Raw genomic sequence first — 23,039 nt, 5'->3', positions numbered from 1 at the left:
CAGCTGTTAACTAACACTTGGTACGTAAGCTTTTAAGGATCAACAGTTTGTCAGTCTGAACGTGCTTGAAGGTTAATAATCCTCTGCTCATTTTTGCCGAAGTGGATATGTTCGTATCTGACAATAAAGACAAAGTATCGTCTTGGATAGATCAATGAATGGGAAGGGGATGTGGCATGGGGTTTTAGTCGAAACTCCTACAGCATTCGCATGAAACGATTTGAGAAAACCCTACGAAACCAAATTCAGAACGGCTGAACTGGATTTGAAGTCTAGTCTTCTTAAATATGAGTCCACTCTTTAGCCACTGCGCCACGTCGCTCTTTACAACCCTCATTAGACAGAGAGTATTTCATTTTACTTTGGTTTTGAGGCTGTGTACAATCTATCTGATCGTGAAACCTGTTTGTTAGTTATTAGAGTTTGGATCAAAGTTAATTTTTTTCAAAGTGAATGTTAAGTGCTGTTAACCGCTATGCTACATTGCCTTTTTTTTCTAACTAACGCTAAATTTCTAGCTTTCAGTACCATCAGAAGCACCGAAGAGTTTTGATTAGCAGTACGTGTACCACATCTCACTACGGATGTCGTTATAAATATATCTGGCGTTAGTAGTTCGCAGTCTAGTTCTTAGCGCGAAGGAGTACAAACGCTGTAAGAAGGGTTATACTACTTCCTAATGTGTCTGCCTTAAGGGGAATTTGCTCCCATTGTTATGAATTCTGTTAAATTCCGCCGTCTTTGGCGTCAGGCAGGGGTGTAATTTCGCACAAGGCACAACCCCTTGGCCCGGAGTGGAGGAAGTCCCCGCGGCTGACTGCTGTATGAGAAGCCAACCAGAGGGCTGGCGACACAACACGTTATGTTCCCCGTGCCCTGCTCCTTGGATTTATAGCCACACCGTCAACAGCCGCTGCGCGCTCAACTAATTAGAAGCCGTTATTAACGCAATGGCAATATACTGCGGCGCGGATTTCATGCATAACTCAATTACTGCCGCTGTATTACTTCTCCACCAGTACTATAACAGCACTCATTCCTCTGAACCGTATCTTTATGTCATTTTATTTACTTAATCTCGCATAATGCACACTCTCAGAACCTACGGCAATGGCAAAGGGTAGTTGCGCAGTCTATTGATGCTGGCAGGAGACAGCAAGTATTCTCACATTACTAAATAGCAATCTGTGTGCTTTACACGAGGGAGCGAGTTTGTTACAAAGTGTGTTGAGGGGAGAGAGGGCATGGTTCCAAATATAATGCCTGTAGTCTATGCTTTCATGCCATATTTGGCAGGCGAACTATGGCAGAATACGTATCATACTTCTATGGTAAGCAGTAAAAAACGATCACGTCATTCAAAGCCCAAAAAAAACATTAAATGTTTCAAAAAAGAGTATTTTTTGATTCCGAATTACTTTGTTACTTGTGAACGAGTTGTGAGTAAATAGGGCAAGGTATTCAATAAAACGATCAATAACGTTTGTGCTCTTACATTCAGTGTTTGGCAATGGAGCTAACTTGTCTTTAGTCCGCCGTGGTAGCAGCACGGTCAACGCTGGGTATAGGTTAGCGAAGGGGCAGGGGTTCGATTGCTGGCGGACCCGCAGATTTTCTCCGCCCGGGGACTGGTCGTTGTGTTGCGTTTACGTTCATATTGTCACGAGTGGCGCTCCACAGGTGAGATGGCTGTATGGGCATGCACCGAAAGCCGTTAAATTGAAAACAAACCTCTATTTAATTACCACACTGACACTATTCCATATTCTAAGGTATTCCGAGAAGTTTCCTAACTGACCCTTTAGTAATCTATACTGGAACATGGTTCCCTTTACTAGTAAACGAAGAAAAATTTGAGCTAGAAACTCAAGTTCAGGGAGAAGAAATAAAAACTTTGACGTTTGCCGATGGGATTGTAATTCAGTCAGACACAGCAAAGGATTTGCGAGGGTAGTTGAACGGAATATAAGATGAACATCAACAAAAGCAAAACAAGGATAATTGTTTGTAGTCAGAGTAAATGAGGTGATGCTAAGGGAATTAGATTAGGAAACGAGACAATTTAAGTAGAAGGTTAGTTTCACTACTTGTGCAGAAAAAAAAAACTGATGATTCCCGAAATGGAGAGGACATAAAATGTAGACTGGCAATGACGAGAAAAACATTTCTGAAGAAGAGAATTTCGTAACGTCGAATAAAAATTTAAGTGTTAGGAAGTCTTGTCTGAAAGTATTTGTCTGGAGTGTAGCCACGTATGGAAGTGAAACATCGACGATAAATAGTTTAGATAAAAAGAAAATAGAAGCTTTCGAAATGTGGTGCTACAGAAGAATGTTGAAGATTAGATGGGTAGATCACGTAACTAATGAGGAGGTACTGAACAGAATTGGGGAGACAAGAAGTATGTGGCACAACTTGACCAAAATAAGGGAACGGTTGACAGGACATATTCTGAGACACCAGTGACTGAGAAGCAGACTGAGAAGAGTGTAGGTTGCGGTAGTTATTCGGAGATGAAGAGGCTCGCACAGGATAGAGTAGCACGGACAGCTGCATCAAACCAGTCTTCGGGCTGAGAACCACAAAAATAATAACTGGACCATAACTTTAACTACACTGTTTGCTGCATGAGGTTCTCAGTTAATAGACACTGAAGTGCACAGTCGCTACAAAGACACAATCTCTTTTTAGAAATATTATACCGAAAATCCAGGCCATTTACCGTGCTGAACTCAGGACGCATTCAGTTCAGCGCGGTGGGTACTATGGCTTCAATTTTTAACATCGATCAATGGTTGGAGACACATGCGTAAAATGTGCATCCTTAAACAGCCGGAAATCTGCATACTTCGATGAGATGTGAGTGTAAGAACTATGTAAATTACGGGAATCTTTGTACAGTACACCGTAATTCGGTTCTCTCACAAGTTCGTCTTTAAATACGATAGTTCTTTGAAAAGCGTACGTCATCAATGGAGCTAAATAAATAAATATGGCATTAATGGTTAAGGGGAATGCAGTAATAGATGAAATCTTTCAATAAATTAACAGAGAGACTAGGTGCGTACTGTTTACTCCCACTAGATATGTCGGTAAATTTGTGCACTACGCTATAGCGGCGGGATTTACAGCTATATTTCTAGCAACACGCGTACTGTTTCCGGGAAGGTAAGGCATAGCTTTCACGTATACCATACAAGCTACTGAATAGAGGTTAGCGGGATCTATTTCGTCCACTTATTTTCCACAAGCTGCCGTCTTCACCAGCGTGTCGAGCCAGAGCAAACGAGAGCCTGTATGTCTCCATACGCACACTAGTCTCTCTGTTTTTATTCTTCTGGTAAGACGTAAGGTGGAAGCAGCAAAATTGTTGCACACTCTGCATCGAATACCGGTTCTCTAAAGATAATAGGGTTTTGAAGGACCGTATCGCCTTTCTACCGAGGATTCCCATTTAACTTCCCTTAATATCTTTACTACACTTCAATATGGGCTGTTCGGATTCTAACAGGCGTCTGGGATTGCCTTCTATGTCTGTGACCTGTTCCTTCTTGAAACACAAGAGCCGGCCGCTGTGGCCGAGCGGTTCTAGGCGCTTCAGTCCGGAACCGCGCTGCTGCCACGGTCGCAGGTTCGAATCCTGCCTCGGGCATGGATGCGTGTGATGTCCTTAGGTTAGTTAGGTTTAATTAGTTCTAAGTCTAGGGGACTGATGACCTCAGATGTTAAGTTCCATAGTGCTTAGAGATATTTTTTGAAACACAAGAGAAGTTATCTAGATAGGTCAAAAAACATCTAGCTGTCCTTAATCACCGTAAAAGCACTGCATTCTTCCAGAATCATTACAATTAAATCTAAGCCTCCCCTTTGCCTTAACTTGGTACTGATTTCTCCCATTCCTTTCATTTCACTTGTATCACTTCTTGATACTTAAACCAGATTCCAGGAGTTACTTTAAAATACACTTGACAATCAGTAAATTAAGAGAAAATACTGTCTCAAGTCATTCTGCTTTTCCATATTATCATCCAGACACCCTACTTTCCCATGGATGATAGCATTGCCTGTGACTAACATACAGTGCTACTAATGTACGTGATATATCGTTTACATACATTGAAAACGTAAGGAGCACAATTACGCTTCACTGGGTCAATTCTCATGTTACTCCTGTTTCAAATGAACGTCTTCTGCCTAGTAATAACATGTTGGGCTGCATGTGCCAAAACATACATTTTCGACTCAGTAACATATTTTAATTATTGTCTTCGTTACCGATCAAAATGTGGTACTGTCACGAACGACTTACGGCGAGCTAGGAAGCTTATATCTCTGTGTAATATATGTAAATACAGTCACTGAAAAGTGATATTTGTAGTGTGTGTACGGGTGGCGTTTTCTGAACATGAGATGACTCTTTTGCGGGAAACATTCATAAACCATAAACGTCATAAAGCACGATCTTATATGGGATTCAGCATCAGTCGGTTGTTAGGGATACTGGTTCGTAACACTGCAGGAAACTTAAAACGTTATTTATAAACAAATGTTAAACATATGCTTGAGGAAGACTCGAAGACAAGATATTAATTTTCAGAGTCTCGAGGTCTTCTGTAGTTTTTATTTGGGAAAGGATGAATGGGTTTACTAATTTAGGTTCCTTAAGGTAGCCCGGGCCAACTTTGAGTAGATGAATGAGTGGGTGACCGCATCTCGACAATATCCGTGGCATTCCGGCTGGTCAGTAAGCATAAAGAGCCTTTTCCATATGCGTACGTCCTCAGCCTTTAATGACTCGAACTTCGAAGATATTACATTCTTATTTTTTTGGTGTTGCGCAACTACGATCATCGAAATAAAAACACACACACACACACACACACACACACACACACACACATATATATATATATATATATATATATATATATATATATATATATATATATATATTCCCATTAAGTTGGGCATGTGGGTGTCACGGGGAGCGTTCAAGGGACAAATCCCTGCAGTCGCATTATCCCCTGTGCCTTCGGTGGCTCAGATGGAGAGAGCGTTTGCCATGTAAGCAGGAGATCATGGGTTCGAGTCCCGGTCGGGGCACACATTTTCAACTGTCCCCGTTGATGTATATCAACGCCTGTCGACAGCTTAGGGTCTTGATTGAATTATCACATACAACGAAGGTTACATTGCCACGACATTCTTGTGTAAAACATTCTAGGATTTCTTACCCTGTCAATTCTGGGTAAAATATCGAACTTTCAACAATTAGCAGCAGCATCTCCTCATGCTTCTGACGAAGACGGTGTTCTTAATCACCTAAATTTTGAGGTTTTACCCGGAATTGATAAGGCAAGAACTCTGAGAAACTCTGTTCATGAAATCACAGAATTCAACTGTCTTTGTGAATGGTTGTTTTCACGTCTTTTTCTGTTGAACTGGAATACGCACACAACTTAAACACTGCCTAGATTTTAGTGAACAAGGCACAGGATTACCTGTTAAATACAGTAATACAGAAAATGTTTGATGACAGCTTTAAATCTCAAAACAACCGCACGCGAAACGGAGAGGAGCAGTCGCCGCCGTCACCTCTCGCTCGTTGTCACACGGTAAGTTAAAGAACGAATGGCCTTCAGTTGACTTCCCGTTTGCCGAAGCTCGTAGGCGCTCCGCTCGCGAAATGCAATTTATCAGGAATTTCTATTTAGCGCACGGGGACGAAATTTGCATGGCGTGTCTTACAACCGGAATAACAGAATGATATGCATGCTAATGAGGCGGGATGCCTCCGTATAGAACGGAACAGAACAGGTAGTGAGAAGGCTCCGCGGCGGAGGGGCGCGGGGGAAACGGAGGAATTTATGATGGTGCCGCGGGGGCGGCGGGGGAGGGGGTGTGCGGGGAGGCGCCGGCAGGCGGCAGCACGTGCGCCGGGGCGCCATTCCTCAGCGCGCCGCCAGGAAGCGAAGCCGGCGCGGCGGGCCGGCCGCCTTGTGAAGATGATGTAGCGTCCGCCCCCGCACGCCGGAGAAGAAAGTAAATTGGATTCTCCAGGAACCGGGCGCAGTGCATCACGGCGCGGCGCGGCTCGCCGCTGGAATAGTAATACGGCGCTGGCGGCTCTTTGTCCGCCAGGGCGGGCCTAATTGAGCGCGCAGCGCCGGTGCAGGCCTCTGGCGGAACCTTTTGAAAATTACCGACGCCGCGGCGCCCGCAATAGCGAGGAGGGCGACGCCGCCCCCACGCCTGCGCGCCGACTAATCCGGGGCGGCGTCTGCCGGCCTCCTTGCGCTCAGGCGGCCACTGTCTGAAGTGCCTCCCGAAAGTTTTGTGGCGTGTCCACCGAGGGTGGACCGCTGACGACTCGATTAACGAACCCGTACTCTCTATGAAAACAAACTGCGGGATCCCTGTAGTTCGCGCAGGTCAACTACTCTTAACAAGCTATGAAAAGCAAACAATGTGGGTGACGTGTCCTACCTTGGTGAATTGTGTTTTGTGGGAGTTGGGCCGTGGTACGAGGCTTCTTCCCGTGACTTAAGTTTTGTCCTGTAATGCTGGAGATGTCGTCATACGTTATGAAAGCTCAAGTACCAGTTTCAAACTTGAACAAGCCCAGCGAGCCGCTCTGTTCATACGTTTCCTAGCAAAAGTAGCCGCGTCAGACATCACACCGATGCTTAAGACGGCTGAGTCGCACCGATGTATGTTATAGAGCTTTAGTACGCAAGAGTTGGCGCTGAATCGCTATCACCTTCGATGATACCTTTGTCTGAATTAAGACTTAGACCTCGGCTTTAAGACCATAAAACAAAATACCCAATGGGCACAAACACCGGCCATAAAGGCCTGTTTTCTACGATCGGTCCATCTAGAGCTGCATGATTACTTTGCAATTCACAAATAAGTGCTTGGCAGAGGGTTCATGGAATCATCTTCAGCTATTTCTCTACCGCTGCACTGTCGAACGGCGGGGAGAAGAAATGAGCGCTTAAATATTTCCGTGCGAGCTCTGATTTCTCTTATTTTCTTATGATGATCATTTATAGCTATGTAGGTGAACACCAACAGAATATTTTCTCGATAGGAGGAGAAAGTTGGTTAGTTGAATTTCATGAGAAGATGATGTTGCAATGAAAAGCACCTTTGCCGGCCGGTGTGGCCGAACGGTTCTAGGCCCTTCAGCCGCAGGTTCGAATCCTGCCTCAGGCATGGATGTGTGTGATGTCCTTAGGTTAGTTAGGTTTAAGTAGTTCTAAGTTCTAGGGGACTGGTGACCTCAGATGTTAAGTCCCATAGTGCTCAGAGCCATTTGAACCGTGGTGTCACCTTTTTTTTTTTAGTGGTAGAGTAATGGCTTGGGTGTGAATCTCTGTTTAATGGAGGAGACACAATACCTTAAGGCTACTGAATGACGAGTGCAAGGCAGGAGATGCGGAACAATATACACACACATAAAATTGTAATGCAAATCCCCACAGCACTTGAAAATGGGAACCAGTTTTCGAAACGAGTCGTGATACAGCATGGGAAAACGTAACAGGTTCAGTACATTATTATTTAAATGACTAAAGCCATAGTTTCCGGGTTTCGAAAAACATCGTTTATGATGGGGAAAGCTAAGGAGTAAACACAGATGAGTCGGTTAAGAATAACACCACTTTTATTTGGTGAACGACATCAGGGTATCAAAACGATTTATATCAGTCAGCATCACTTTTCCTTTTTTATTGATGATGACTAGTTTCTGTCAGACAAGAACATCATGTAACATAAGACTTACTTTTGTTTCATTCTTACCACTACTGACAAACTGCAGTTTTCAGCAGTAGATCTGAGAATGGTCTGCCAGCCAGATGGAAACCGGTCATCATTAATTAAAGATAAATACAGTGTCAGAAAAGCTATGGAAGATAGAGGGTTGAAAATCACTAGGAAGAAACCGGATTACTTGTGCATAGGAGGAGGCCAAATGGAAGAAACAGACTAGTTGAATGGACAGAACTTGAAGAAAAAATTCGATAGTTTAAACTACTTTAATCAATAGATGGCAATTCAGGCGTGTTAAAAGACTGTAGAATGGTTGTATGAACCGAAATAGTCATCAGGTATTTTTCACGATAAAAGAATAAGTCTTAACACTAAAACAATGGTTTGTAAGCTAGAAGTGAGGTCTGCAATGCTGCATGGAGCAGAGCCGCGAGCCCCAACTGAGAAACATTGCAATTCAATGTATGTGGCTGAAATGAGAATGTTATGAATAATTTTTGGCGTCGCCAGATTCCATTGGATCAAAAACAAGAGAATGAGAGGCAGCATTAAAGTGGCATGTTGGCAACAGAACGGTAGAAATGGTAGTGGAAGGTGACAGAAAAAGCGGAAGATCAAGAAGAAAATAGATGAAGTGTCTACATGAGGGACCCACGTTGCAGACTGTTCTTTAATAACTTAAATTTAAAAAAAAATTCTGAACCCACGACTGTTTTTTATCTTGTTTGCTACTTCAGATATTAAGGAAGATGTCGGCTGCTTAGCAGAAGTTGAAAGCACGAAAGGCAAGTATTGAGAAAGAGTGTATAAAACGCCAATGACACTTTTCGATACTTTTGTTACAGTGACGTACGTGTCTGCTCAAGACGTGTGAAGAGTATCTAAGTAAAATTAATATTACGACGATAAAATATTTACGTATGAAAATAACGCTAACGTGCAAAACCGTACCTGTACCAATGACGAACTAGAATCTCTGGAGTTAGGGAACATAGAAACGTTCGAAAACGAAATTACTTTGTGGGTTTTTATATGCTGCCTTTACAATGAAATTTCGTGGAAATAAGGAATATATATTAGTGTTTAGATGCAACTCGATTTATAAAAGCTGTAATAATTTCCGGGTATTTGCTATGTTGGAGAAAAACCTTTGTACAGAGGAAAGTCTGAATAAATAAATAAATTAATTTACATCTCGCTGTCCACCTCACTTTCTCTTCATTTAGATACGTTCCCTGTAGGAGAGAACATAGAACTGTGACTACTACCTTTAAAATATTGCATGTACTATTCATATTCAAGGAGCACAAAACAAGTATATTTATTTAACTCGCCTTTTCATAAACTCACGTGCAAAGAGCACCACAAATTTTATCATAGAGTTCGTCTGCTGGTGTAGAGTGACTCAAATTGGTGCATCGGGAATCATTGTAATTTAGTTTCTCTTTGTTCGTTACTTCCATTTCGACGAAATCTGAACTATACTGCTTATCATATTCATTTCTTTATTAATTTTACGTATTTGTGACAGTTTATTTTCAATCATTCTATATAAAACTTTTGCATTGTGTGTATATTTAATGTATCGGGTGTACCATATGTAATAGCGGAAACTTACACAGGTGAAAGCATACGGTAATAGGAGCACAAATGTTTCAGTAAACAGGGCTCTGAGCCGTTTGCGGGACAATTGCGGATGCCTGGTTACGAGTCGCCATTGACATGAGTACGAAATATTGTGATGATTGGTACAAATGAGCTTGAAATCTAAACGATAAACTCCCAGTCTACTTGTACTCAAACTTTGTGGGAACTTTGGTTAAAAAAATGGCTCTGAGCACTATGGGACTTAACATCTATGGTCATCAGTCCCCTACAACTTAGAACTACTTAAATCTAACTAACCTAAGGACATCACACAACACCCAGCCATCACGAGGCAGAGAAAATCCCTGACCCCGCCGGGAATCGAACCCGGGAACCCGGGTGTGGGAAGCGAGAACGCTACCGCACGACCACGAGATGCAGGCTGGGAACTTTGGCACGAAATACAGTGCTGCTTCAGCACTTGAAAAAGCAGCGTTTACAGATTACTCGTACCTATTAAAGAGGGTGCCCCATGTTTCAAGCTTGCATTTGTATCCAATTATTGTTAATATCGTATATCTTGACAATTCTGTACAATTCGCAGGTCCAGTTTTTCAAAGGGAGTGTTGTACTGTTCACCTCTGAGGCAGAACCTACCAGTGGACTGAGCTCAGGTGATCTTGTAGGCCAATGTATAGGCCCTGCAAAACCTGTCTATCTGAGACCATACTGGCGGGTTGGATACCCTCTTCGAACTCTGAATGTGCCGCGGGCCCAGCATATGTGTACTACTTTTTCAGTCATTAGGCTCATAGTTGGATTTCCTCTTGAGGAACTGGTCATTGGGGCTCAGTTCGAAGCGGGACTCATAACCGAAGATAATTCTACTCCAATCAATGAGATTTCAGGCTGAGGACGTGTCTGGAGTCGCCTCGGACAGCGGTTTGGACACCAACCAGACCGTCGTCCGTCATACGGACCAGCAACCATGAGTGGTGGCCAGGACTGCCATTTCATTTCTTTTCAGGACCCATTTGGTTATCATCCGCAGCACCCTTACACCACAGTGGTATGTGGGCAGTACTCTACGCTCAGTTTAGTTGCCATTGAAGGCGAGCTATCCTGGACATACGTTTCAGCAAGATAGTGTCCAGAAGCACAAGGCGAGAGTATCTACTGATTGTCTGCCTGGTCCCCAAACACTGGCCAGCAATGTTGCCGGATCTCTCTCCAACTGAGAGCGTTTGGATCATTATGGGAAGGACCCTCCAATTACCTCGGGATTTTGACGACCTAACACGCCTTTCGCACAGAATTTGACAAAATATCCCTCAGGAGGACATCCAGCAAACCTACACTACTGGCCATTAAAACTGCTACACCAAGAAGAAATGCAGATGATAAACGGGTATTCATTGGACAAATGTATTATACTAGAACTGACACGAGATTACATTTTCTCGCAATTTGGGTGCATAGATCCTGAGAAATCATTACCCAGAACAACCACCTCTGACCGTAATAACGGCTTTGATACGCCTGGGCATTGAATCAAACAGAGCTTGGATGGCGTGTACAGTTACAGGTGCCCATGCACCTTCAACACGATACCACAGTTCATCAAGAGTAGTGACTGGCGTATGATGACGAGCCAGTTGCTTGGCCACCATTGACCAGACGATTTCAATTGGTGAGAGATCTGGAGAATGTGCTGGCCACGGCAGCAGTCGAACATTTTCTGTATCCAGAAAGGCCCGTACAGGACCTGCAACATGCGGTCGTGCATTATCCTGCTGAAATGTAGGGTTCCGCAGGGATGGAATGAAGGGTGGAGCCACGGGTCGTAACACATCTGAAATGTAACGTCCACTGTTCAAAGCGCAGTCAGTGCGAACAAGAAGTGACAGAGACGTGTTACCAACGGCACCCCATACCATCACGCCGGGTGATAGGCCAGTGCGGCGATGACGAATACACGCTTCCCATGTGCGTTCACCGCGATGTCGCCAAACACGGATGCGACCATCACGATGCAGTAAACAGAACCTGGATTCATCCGAAAAAATGACGTTTTGCCATTCGTGCTCCCAGGTCCGTCGTTGAGTACACCATCGCAGGCGCTTCTGTCTGTGATGCAGCGTCAAGGGTAACCGCAGCCATGGTCTCCGAGCTGATAGTCCATGCTGCTGCAAACGTCGTCGAACTGTTCGTGCAGATGGTTGTTGTCTTGCATACGTCCCCATCTGTTGACTCAGGAATCGAGACGTGGCTGCACGATCCGTTATAGCACTGCGGATAAGATGCCTCTCATCTCGACTGCTAGTGATACGAGGCCGTTGGGATCCAGCACGGCGTTCCGTATTACCCACCTGAACCCACCGATTCCATATTCTGCTAACAGTCATTGGATCTCGACCAACGCGAGCGGTAATTTCGCGATACGATAAACCGCAATCGTGATAGGCTACAATCCGACTTTTATCAAAGTCGGAAACGTGATGGTCCGCATTTATCCTCCTTACACGAGGCATCACAAGAACGTTTCACCAGTCAACGCCGGTCAGCTGCTGTTTGAGTATGAGAAATCGGTTGGAAAATTTCCTCATGTCAGCACGTTGTAGGTGTCGCCACCGGCGCCAACCTTGTGTGAATGCTCTGAAAAGCTAATAATTTGCATATCACCGCATCTTCTTCCTGTCGGTTAAATTTCGCGTCTGTAGATCGTCATCTTCGTGTTGCAGCAGTTTTAATGGCCAGTAGTGTATAATCAGTGGGAAGCCGAATAACCGCTTCCGTAAGGGCCAGAGGTGGAACAATGCGTTATTGACCTGCCCAGTTTGGGAAGATCTTTCTCTTGAGTAAATCATCCAATGCTTGAGAAACTGTGATGATTTTTTCTCTTTACATGTACATGACCTCCACCAATTTTCGTGCTATTCGAATAATTCCTTCGTCAAGCGCTTTCTTGTTTTAGAGTGTACATTTGTACAAACAAGGAATGTATTTCAAACTGAAGTCAGTACAGGTTTTACTCATACATTCACAGTTACCTTGCAAACAACTCGTTTGCGGATGCCTGTTTACTGGTCCCTTTTGGCTCCTATTATGGTACATTCCCACCCCTATCAGTTTTCATTGCTAATTATGATACACTCCGTACACCACCCACAATTCAGAGTGATTCAAGTGATGTAAAATGAAATATAATTTCGTTTCCTTATTTTAGCGAGTAAACTTCCGTCATCGGGAACCTCTTTAAGTCTCTTCATGGTAGATGACAGCTTCGAAATGTTTTAAAAGCGTTTTAATGACCAAGCGCTCGACTGACACACATCTACGCTTTGTATGCGCTCGAGGCGCGCTTTATGCACGTTTTACGAGCACCGCCTTGGGAGGCGCCGGCGACGTCTGCGTCTTCGGTGCGAGCCGCCCCACGACTGCCGGTGGCATTGTGTGGGGCGTGGGCGGCCGGCCTCCCAGCGACAATAGGGCCAATCACTTGTGCCCCTAACGAGGTCCATTACACAAGCGTAATTGTTGTGCCCGTCTGCCGCACCAGTGGCTCAGAATTAACTCGAATTATCCATCATTACGGCATTTTCCGTTACTATCGCTATTCATGCCCGGGGTGCCGTGCCCATCCTCAGATACTTTCCTCCTTGCCGAAGATGCGTTTCACTGAGATGAATGGAAATTTGGCAGCGAAGGATGAGAGTGTATATCGAAGTAAGCAATCACGATTGAGTTGTTATTCATTCATTTATAGCGGAAACGAGTTCGAGGTACAGAGAATTTCAAGCTACCTTCGACTGACGTCTGACGAATAAAAAATCTGGAGAAGTCGCTGAAGGTATCGATTGTGAGATTTCTTCATCTTCAATATAAAATTACAACAACATGGCCAAAATCAAAATGTCAGGCCGACTTCTTTTACAAAAAATAATCTTGTCAAACAAGCAAATCGTGTTTCGAGCCCACCAGGCTCATCAATAGTTGTTTACTGCAGATTTTCGTTAAGTATTTGTATACAATTTCTACCTTGTCCTATTATAGGAAGACCTAATGTAAGTATTTCTATTACTTCAGCGGGTTACTGTCTCTAGTAGCGTTTGTACAGAAATAAGGGAAAAATAACTCGCGTCGCACAGCAATGAGTCGTGGTACGTAACTATGATACAAACACGTTAAAACGGTATTTTTCGTGTAATAAAGGATATTTCTCGGTTAAGTTTAAACGTTAATTAGTGTTTACCATCTTTGGGTTTATCAGGATGTGCTATTGTAAGATTTTTTTTGTTTACTTCAAGTAATTTGAAATGTATAACTGCTTATTCGTTTTGTTTGTTTTTGTTCTGACTTTCTAAGCATCTCACCAGAAAGGAAACTACAATGAATGAGTGATAATATGATATTATTGGCCTGGAGGCACTGTCTGGGGCTTCGTTTAAAATTATTGCGCTGCATTGTCAATAAAATTATCCGACTGCTCGGCCACTGTTGCTAACCCCATGTGGTGTTGTTCTGTCTATCAGACGCCTCTTCGGTGACTTGCGGTGACTAATTTCTGACAAATAATATAAAGCCAGTACTTAAGAGCAATGACAGTATACGCAGCAGATTGTTAATGAGCCAGCTTATGAGTATGTTCTTCCGAATTCTTCCTCTGAAGTTGTAGATACGCTGATAACCGTATCAAAAATCGCTTACGCTCTGTGCAGTGTTGTTACAACTGAAGTCGATATTCAAATGCATCATTTACTAAACTACTGGGTAGTTGTCTCATTAATCTAGAAACACAAAGTTATCCTTCAGGCCACAAAACGGCGACGCAGCGCATAGGAGACGTGGTACAATTTCTAGAAAAAATACCTCATTCAGCACTGGATGCCGTTCTAGTAGAGAATTTTGCGTTTGGATCGAATTGTTTTTCGCATCATAGGTGGAAGCAACCTATTAGGATGATAATTCTTCTGTGCACAACATTATGTTTAGGAAAAGGACTTGATATTTTATGAAAGGTCGGCTGAGACACTTAGGCAGCAGTATAATAATGAAGGGTGTTCATAAGACAAAGTACGAAACAACACTGTGGGTATAATTGAGTGTTTATTCAAAAGTAATCACCAGAGGCCTGAGCACACGTGTGCCACTGTTTCACGAGCCGAAGGGTTCCCTGTCCCCAGAATTCCTGTGGCTGCGACAGGAGTCAGTCCTCCACTGCGTCCTTCAGTTCGTCGTCAGAGTTTAAGCGCTTCCCTTTGAGATGCTATTTAGCGGACCAAACACACGGAAGTTGCAGGTCAATATGTCCCGGCTGCAGCCTAGGTCTTTGCTCTTGATGGGCTTGCGTACGCCGCTGAGTGTCTCAAAGTACACGACTCAGTTAATGGGTTTTCCATGCTCGAGGAATTCTGCGATTATGAGACCTCAGACGTCGGAAAAGACGGCGAGCGTCCCTTGTCTGCTGATAGCACATCTTTGAATTTCTTAGAGGGAGGTAACACACGTGCACAACCACGCCGGATGCCGCTCTCGCATACTTGGATGTCTCACTATGTTATCCCAAACCAAAGCGGCATATGTAAGTTTCATCCGCGTTGGTTGTTACGACTTTTCTCATCTTTTCATATGAACTCTCCGTATATTAAAAAAATGACACAGCACGGACTGTACGTGGAAGGATGATTACTGTTTAGCTTGACGTAGACCACAAGATCATCAGAGAAGGTGCAGTCACCACATGACTCAGCGTTTATGTACTCTGCCCAACCATAAGTTTCCTTAATAAACATATAGAATCTTAATGTGGAAATTTGCGATTCAAACTTTACGGCAACCTATTGCTACGCAATCAAACATATTAAAACTGTAAATTAAAAGAGGTTTAAAAAAAAATCAGCCAACCAGTTGCAAACCAAAGGGTATTTAGCCCTTGACCTAGGTTTCCATATTTACAAAAATATCTTCTTCAGAAGGAGCGGGCCTTCTTATTTCACCTGGTGGTAATTTATATTAGCTGAAACCGAGCGGCTTTTGTCATATAAAAAATTTATATAAAAACCAGAAACATCACATGCCATGGCTGACAGCAGCCAGATTATACATAGCGTATGCCAGAATAAACGCACGAATGTATTCGCCCATTGGTAAACGCTCTTGTCTAAATGTTGCTGGTTTTTATACCGATTTTATGTATGACAAGAGCAGCTTGGCTTCAGCTTATGTAATTTACCACCATGTAATGCAACGAGTTCCCCTCCTTCCGAAGAAGATATTTTTATAGATATCGAAACCTACGTCAAGAGCTAAATAAACCTTAGGTTTGAAACTGGTTGGCTGATTTTTTCAACTTCTTCAAATTTATGCAGTTTCTGAATCACAGCCACGTTTGAGATTCTGACTATAAATTAAAGTTATAGGAATAATAAAAGCAGTATACGTTAAAGGGCAAACGTTTGCTAGATTACAAATTACGGTAAGAAAATCTGAATTCATCTGAAACAAGATGACAGAACTGGAAGAGTAAATGGTACAGTACATGTTGCAGCGAAACATTGGCTGCCGCAATCCGTGCTAAAACAATTTTCATTGCGATACTGGTGATTCCAGTAAAAACAAAATAAAATATTTTAATTTCGACTCAACTTTCAAGTGTGGCCCAGGATTTGAAAATTTAGAGTTATGGCTCTCCTTTCGAGGTTGTTATTTCTACGTACTGAAACGCCGTAGTGTTGCGAATCCTATAGAGAGAGTAGTCGAGAGGAAAGGACAGGCCTGGGCTAACCTACCTGGGTTAATCACAAAACGGTGAAACAGATAGCAAGTCAACTGCTATGTTCGTTCACGTTCTTCATAGCGAGTTCCCCGTTTGGGATGCAGGCTAAAACAAATAATGTAGTGCATATTTCGGCACCACTTCATCTCTCCATTTTAGAATCGCTGCAAAAGGATGCCGGGTAATTTTTCTGTGAGGTTGTATCTTAAAAGGTAGTGAGCACGAGTTGAGCAGGCGCAGCGGTAGTAATAAGTGAAGTGCGTGCTGATTAGACGGAATTAGAGCGACGTGGTGGGGCCGGCACGGACGCCCCGCGCCTGTGGCATTTCCCAATCGGTGAGCCGCACGCACGTTACACAGACAGGCAGACGGCGGGCGCCCCTGGGGCCTGCGGCTGAGTGATTAATGCCCAGCAGAGTAGTACCTGGTTCGAGTCCCGCCGGGGCCGGTGGGCACTAGCTCCTCATTAGGAACTGCCCCGGGGAGCGCGCGCGTGTGTGCCGAATAAATCCTCAGGCCGCCGCCGGACCGGCTAACACGGCTGGCGAGCGGGAAGCGTTTTAAGAGTGCGCAGAGCCGGGCCGCACGGCGCGAAGGAAGCAACAAGTGGCCAGTTTGGGCTTTTATCACGGCGACGCTGGCGCCGCCGCAGCTTTATTAAAAACCCTATCGCCTCGCCTCGGCTTGCCTCCATGCGGTTTAAAGAGAACAGGTTGTTAACTCGCGCTGCGAACAAGATGACTCCAGCGGTGTGGCATTTCCACTCGAATCCGAAAACGCTCCCCTATGTAGTCCAGGTTGTTGCAGCTGATTCTGTGGCTCCTTGATAACTCAGATTTCTTGAAAGAGTTCGAAATTCGTCATTCTTCCATGGTTATCGCTGACAAAACGGATACGTTGGGATATTTTACTATAAAAATATAGCGACCAGCCACTTTCTTTATTGCGTTTTATTTATGCCAATATGCATTTCGGGTTTGCACCCATCTTCAGCTGGCAAATTACATGTATCTTCAGTTTCTACAGTGGTAAATTTCGACAGCAGTTTGGATGCTGCAGCTGGCCTGTGCAAAAGCAACGATTACAATAATTTACTTCAATTTCGCGAGTTTTAAGTTACGCACTATCAGTTGTTCATTTTACTTACATTCTCCTCTTCTTGTTTTTTCTTGGCCTTTCTTCTTTTTTGTAACAGCACAAACACTTTTTGTCACGTATTTTACACAGGCGCACTGCGTTATCTGCCATGTTGTCGACTGACAGGTTTTTTTTTATTATTATTTTTACATACGAGCAGTTTATCTATGGACAGAGTTATATTTTACGAAATTTTTGAGGTTCTAGTTAAGCTACTGTTTACTAAACATTGACTTGGGTGACAGAAGTATTCTAAGTACGAGGTATACCAAGTTTTTTTTTCTTACTTAGGCAGTATTGAAGATAATAACTAACATAACACATTTATACAAAGCAGTAATTCATACATTTTGGTAACTCCGATTGGTCGGTAAGTATGTCAGAAGGAGATGCATGTTTATGTGACTTACGATGGGACTTCTGATAAATTTCAGTTCTACCCTATTCCATCGTCCCAACTTATTTGCGGTACAAAGTTTTAGAATTCTGAATTATTTCCTGCTAGCCGGCCGGAGTGGCCGTGCGGTTCTAGGCGCTACAGTCCGGAACCGCGAGACCGCTACGGTCGCAGGTTCGAATCCTGCCTCGGGCATGGATGTGTGTGATGTCCTTAGGTTAGTTAGGATTAAGTAGTTCTAAGTTCTAAGGGACTGATGACCTGAGAAGTTGAGTCCCATAGTGCTCAAAGCCATTTTTTATTTCCTGCTCAAGGTCGTTAAAGACTACACACTCAACAACTGAGTCAGTGCACAGTTATAATTTCGAAACGGTGCTCGAAGGGAACAACTGAAGCTTTACGTTATCCTGATGAGGTTGATTATTGTGAACTGAACAGATGGACAGAAAAAATGGGATTTGCTTCACTTCTATGTTTCATATTTTTATCCAGGTCCAACATCGACTCATTGACTCCTATTATTAAGGGCGCCGTTTTGTTGGAACACAGGAAATAATGTGATGCCGCTGAAACTTCTAAGGTTAGCAGGCTGCGCTAGCGAAACGGATTTTAACTTCTGAGAATCGTCCATCTTGTCTGCAAACCACAGTGTTATACTTTCTTTGCTATACTTTCCACCAAGTAATGTTTGTTTTTTAAAAGTCATTGCACTGCCCGGAGAACACTTGAGAAACAGTCCCGTGTGGTCAGTATGGAATATATCGCGTGGATCATAATGTACCAACAGGCTTCCTGGTTCATTTTTCCATTCCGAACAAACTCTCTTACTAACACTCGCGCGTTCTCCACAAAGCTTCTTAAAACCGATATTTTGTCTCTTTTTAAAGTCAGCTAACCATCCTCCACTAGAGGCGAACCCCTCAGTGCCGAGACTAACAACGAATGGCTTCTCTTTTTCTTGAAGCATATAACCTTCGTCAAGTATCTCGCCGGAGCTATTTCAGCAAGCATTCTTACAGGCGCGGAAATTCTCTTTGACGCGTACACTTCCTCCCGCCAAAGGATAATGTGTTCAAAAATCCGATCTTTCTGTTTAAAGAATATTGACACCGTATAAGGCAAAATGTCGAAAGTTTCCGCTCCATACTTTTTTCTTACTACACAGTCAGTGACAGGACACTTAGAAAATGTAACAGACCTATTAAGGAGACTGCCTACACTATCCTTGTCCGTCTTCTTTTAGAAAACTGCTGCGCGGTGTGGCATCCTTACCAGATAGGACTGACGGAGTACATCGAAAAAAGTTCAAAGAAGGACAGCACGTTTTGTATTATCGCGAAATATGGGAGAGAGTGTCACTGAAATGATACAGGATTTGGGCTGGACATCAGTAAAAGAAAGACGTTTATCGTTGCGACGGAATCTTATCACGAAATTCCAATCATCATCTTTCTCCTCCGAATGCGACAATATGTTGTTGATACCGACCTACATAGGGAGAAACGATCATCACGATAAAATAAGGGAAATCAGAGCTTTCACGGAGATGTATAGGTGTTTATTCTTTCCGCGCGCTATACGAGATTGGAAGAATAGAGAATTGTGAAGGTGGTTCGATGAACCCTCTGCCAGGCACTTAAATGGGATTTGCAGAGTATCCATGTAGATGTAGATGAAATAACGTGCTTCTTTTCTGCGAGAAACTAACACTCTTATATCTTGGAAGTCAGTTTTGCACCTGATTTATCTTCTAGAAAACAATATGCCCTGTTAAATAAACAAAGAACAATTGAGGAGTTGAAAGACGAACTATGTACAGAATCAGTTGTCTAAGTAATTCAAATTACCTATTGTCAAAATCTAGCTTCTAATTGCGTTTCTAGGCGTCCTGTTATGACAGTCGCTTTCATTTATCATGTGGACCAAAGATTTCTTCGATTTATCGAAGTTTTCTCAAGGTGCTGGACAGCTATTTCAATTCATCTAGAAACTCGACTTATCGACGTTCGAACGAGTAAGATGCGACTGCATACACACGCAAATACAGCCGACTTCACGTACCATCAGATCGGTGTGGGAGAGTGATAAGACACTGAACCCGCATTCCGGAAGAAGGCGACTGAAATATCCTCGTCTGGCAGACCAACTTTATATTTTCCGTGGTTTCCCTAAACCGCTCAAGGCAAATGAGGGGATGGTTCTTTTGAAAGTAATATGACCGATTAATTTCCCCATTCTTCCCCAATTCTAGCTTTGTTTTTAATGACATCATGAAGGAATGCCAAATCGTAACCTTCTTTTCTCTCGTATGTATTAGATGATGACTACTCTGTGTAACTACTAGACTCAAAGAAAACAAGATATCAACTTGAGTGCGTTTAACATTTAAAAAATCCCTTTTAGACATCACGTTAGTAACGGATAGGACTGATTCAGCTCAACTTACTCCACGGCTCTTAAGCCCTTCCTTCACTTTCAACCCTCTCCATATTCTTAATTTATTGTTTATCTTTGTGGTTCTCTAAGCATTTGCATTAATGCGAAACATCAATTTGGGTGGTGGTGCATAGTTAACATTATTCCAGGCTTTTAGTTTCATCAGAGTAGCGGTATACGTTAACATATAACGGTAAACCCAGAACTTTAGCTAGTAAATATTTTGGCTTAAATAGATTCTAGACAAATAGTAATAACAGGGGCTTCACAGTTCTTGTTATTAACAGAACTTCGGTACCAATAAAGACATTTACGTGTGCCTGTCTACACAGAATGTATTAAGAATACTTTTACAATAGGGGCAGATGTCACATTCAAACACAATTTCTATCACATGCAGACAAGGAAAACAGTCTATTTACACTTTTGTCTGAAAACTCCTTCGCTTCTAAGTTGTTGTTTAAAGAATATTTTACAGAGCTCCCAACTCAGAAACTCGTAATCAATGTTGAAGACACCCTCCACTTCAATTAAGCACAACTGCTCTCGTCCGATCATTCCATTCAAATACTGCCAGACCGTATCGAATGAATTCGCAGTCTTCCACGCTACACCGATGAAAAGTTTGTAGACTACAAATAAATCCTGCATATACTAATCGTTTTTGGCGGCCACGTAGATTCCAAAATAATTCTGCAGGTCATAGTACTAGTGCTTCGGTACCAATCTATTTGCCATAGTAGAGACCATCCAGAGGTAACGAACAATATAATCGAAACGAGTTGAAACCGCAACAGGCATAAACGACAGGCTGCTTCTTATTTTCGGGAGAATTCTGGAAAAGAGATCCGAATAAAGACCTGCAAAATTTGTTGCGAGAGCACATGGGCCTTCCAGACATTCGCATTCAGCACCAACGCACATAGTAATTTTAAACAGATTCTGCTTTCTGTTCTCCATTACGCGACGAAGAGTTTCGTAGTCATGCATATTTTAGTAGCGAAAATGTATTCTTCCATCTTTTACAGATGATGTAATTTGATCCATTTTATTTCAAATCCTTGTGAATTGCTCCATACTTCGTATGTCCGAAAATCTCTTCGTTTTGAGATGTTGCAGTTCTCTTTCTCTTTGCAGAGTCACAGTGGATAATTAGGTTCTGTAACGCGATTACACTGCGACGTTGTTTTACGTAGTGAAAAGTTTCACATTATACCGCGAGTACGTCATAGCATGCTTCTTATCTTCTGTGTGTATTACTTCATTTAAGACGATGATTCTCATTTATATACAAGTTCTGATACTCTATCACCGCACCTTACTGCAATCGCTTTAGAGAAGAAAAGCAGAAACTTCCGAATGTGCCTTCATTACGTAGCAGTTCACCACCGTATTTTGTTGGTTATTAAAACGTATTTATAAAATAAGTGTTCCTAGATAACGAATAAAATAATTTACAGTGTTTCTAGACAACCAATCATTTCAGTTACAGTACCAACTTGTCAAAATTTTTCAGATTACACCACGTCTAAATGAATTGGAGGATGGAACTGCGGCGCCAACCGGTTCTGAGCAGCATTGTTCAACATATAGTTTTACGAAGGAATCCTAATGGCCTGAAATCTAAGAATTAATGCTCCACAGCGTAGATGTCTGCGAGAGCGGAGAGCGGAAGCCCATTCTGAAGACAACTGTCGCCATTGCGGACTGTTAGTTGAGAACACGTATGTTCGGTTCCTAAACGGAATCAAATACTGTTCAGAAAAATGTGTGCATAATTTCTCTAGTAAAGGGGAGAGAATTTTGGGATGATTTGAAGAAAAAAGCTTAAGAACACGAGTTGCTTATGAAATTTTCAGCTCTGCTGAAAGGATTAATTATTCCCTGGAACTTGAAAATGTTTTAACTGAACCGTATGTCCCACCAAATGAAAATAAAAGTTTTGTTACTCATTCATCTCATTGTCTTTCAAATATTTTAAATAACGTTGCTCCATACTTCATTACATACTTCACGATTTCTAAATAATTCTCATTCTACAGATAAAACATAAATGTCTGTATGATATCGCACCAGATAGAACTGATGAAGAGCTGTAGTAAAACAAATGAGAAAAATGAAACATTCAATAAGTGTTTGTGAATACTCACAAGCTATGTCACTGAATATTATAAACATCCTTTATAACACGCAACAGGCAAATCATAGCCTGTTTCCTGCACTAAGAGTAAATTTGGGTACTGGTATTTCGCAATGCAGTTCATAGATTTCGGAACAACAGGTAAACAATTAATGCAAATTTTCCACTGTTGCACTTATAGTTAAAATCAACAATTTTGCGGTTGTAAGGTGAAGAAATAGAAGAAAGTGTTACGAGAGACTATGGGCTTGGTAGTAGCGGTGAGGGAGGAGAAAGACTAATTCGATTCTGCAATAATTTTCAGGTAGTAATAGCTGAGACTCTGTTCAAGAATCACAAGAGGAGGAGGTATAGTCGAAGAAGGCCCGGAGACAGGGGAAGATTCCAGCTTGCTTACGTCATGGTTAGAGATTGCGAAATCAGATATTGGATTGAATGGCTACTCAGGAGCAGATAGAGACACAAATAACAGTTTAGGAGCGTATATACACACAGATCACAATTTAGTAATGATGAATGGTAGACTGAAGTTTAAGAGAATCTTCCGGTACAATCAGTGTGGAAAGAGGTGGGATACTGAAGTACTGAGGAACGATAAGAGGCATTTGAAGTTTGCTAGGCAAGCAAAATAATCCATGACGGACGAAACCATGAGGACATAAAAATCAGACGATCAGAGGCAAAGAGAGCATTCATGGCTAAATAAACTCTTCTAGTATCCCACATAGAGCTTAATATGAGGAATAAATCTCTGAAAATGTACGAATGGAACATAGAATTGTATGGTAGTG

General features: G+C 42.6%; 1 long non-coding RNA gene across 1 annotated transcript in view; it reads left to right on the top strand.

Moving 5' to 3' along the window:
* LOC124601923 overlaps positions 1 to 22,024 on the top strand; it is an 83,484-nt gene extending 61,460 nt beyond the window's left edge. The window contains exon 3 of the long non-coding RNA XR_006978584.1: positions 21,625 to 22,024. This is a non-coding gene — a long non-coding RNA (uncharacterized LOC124601923). The remainder of the gene's footprint in view (positions 1 to 21,624) is intronic.
* Positions 22,025 to 23,039: the final 1,015 nt, after the last annotated feature.

The sequence above is a fragment of the Schistocerca americana genome, chromosome 1 (assembly GCF_021461395.2).
Source record: "Schistocerca americana isolate TAMUIC-IGC-003095 chromosome 1, iqSchAmer2.1, whole genome shotgun sequence".
Classification (NCBI taxonomy): Eukaryota; Metazoa; Arthropoda; class Insecta; order Orthoptera; family Acrididae; genus Schistocerca; species Schistocerca americana.
The sequence above is the reverse complement of the archived record's forward strand: the minus strand, read 5'-3'. Positions and strand labels throughout refer to the sequence as shown.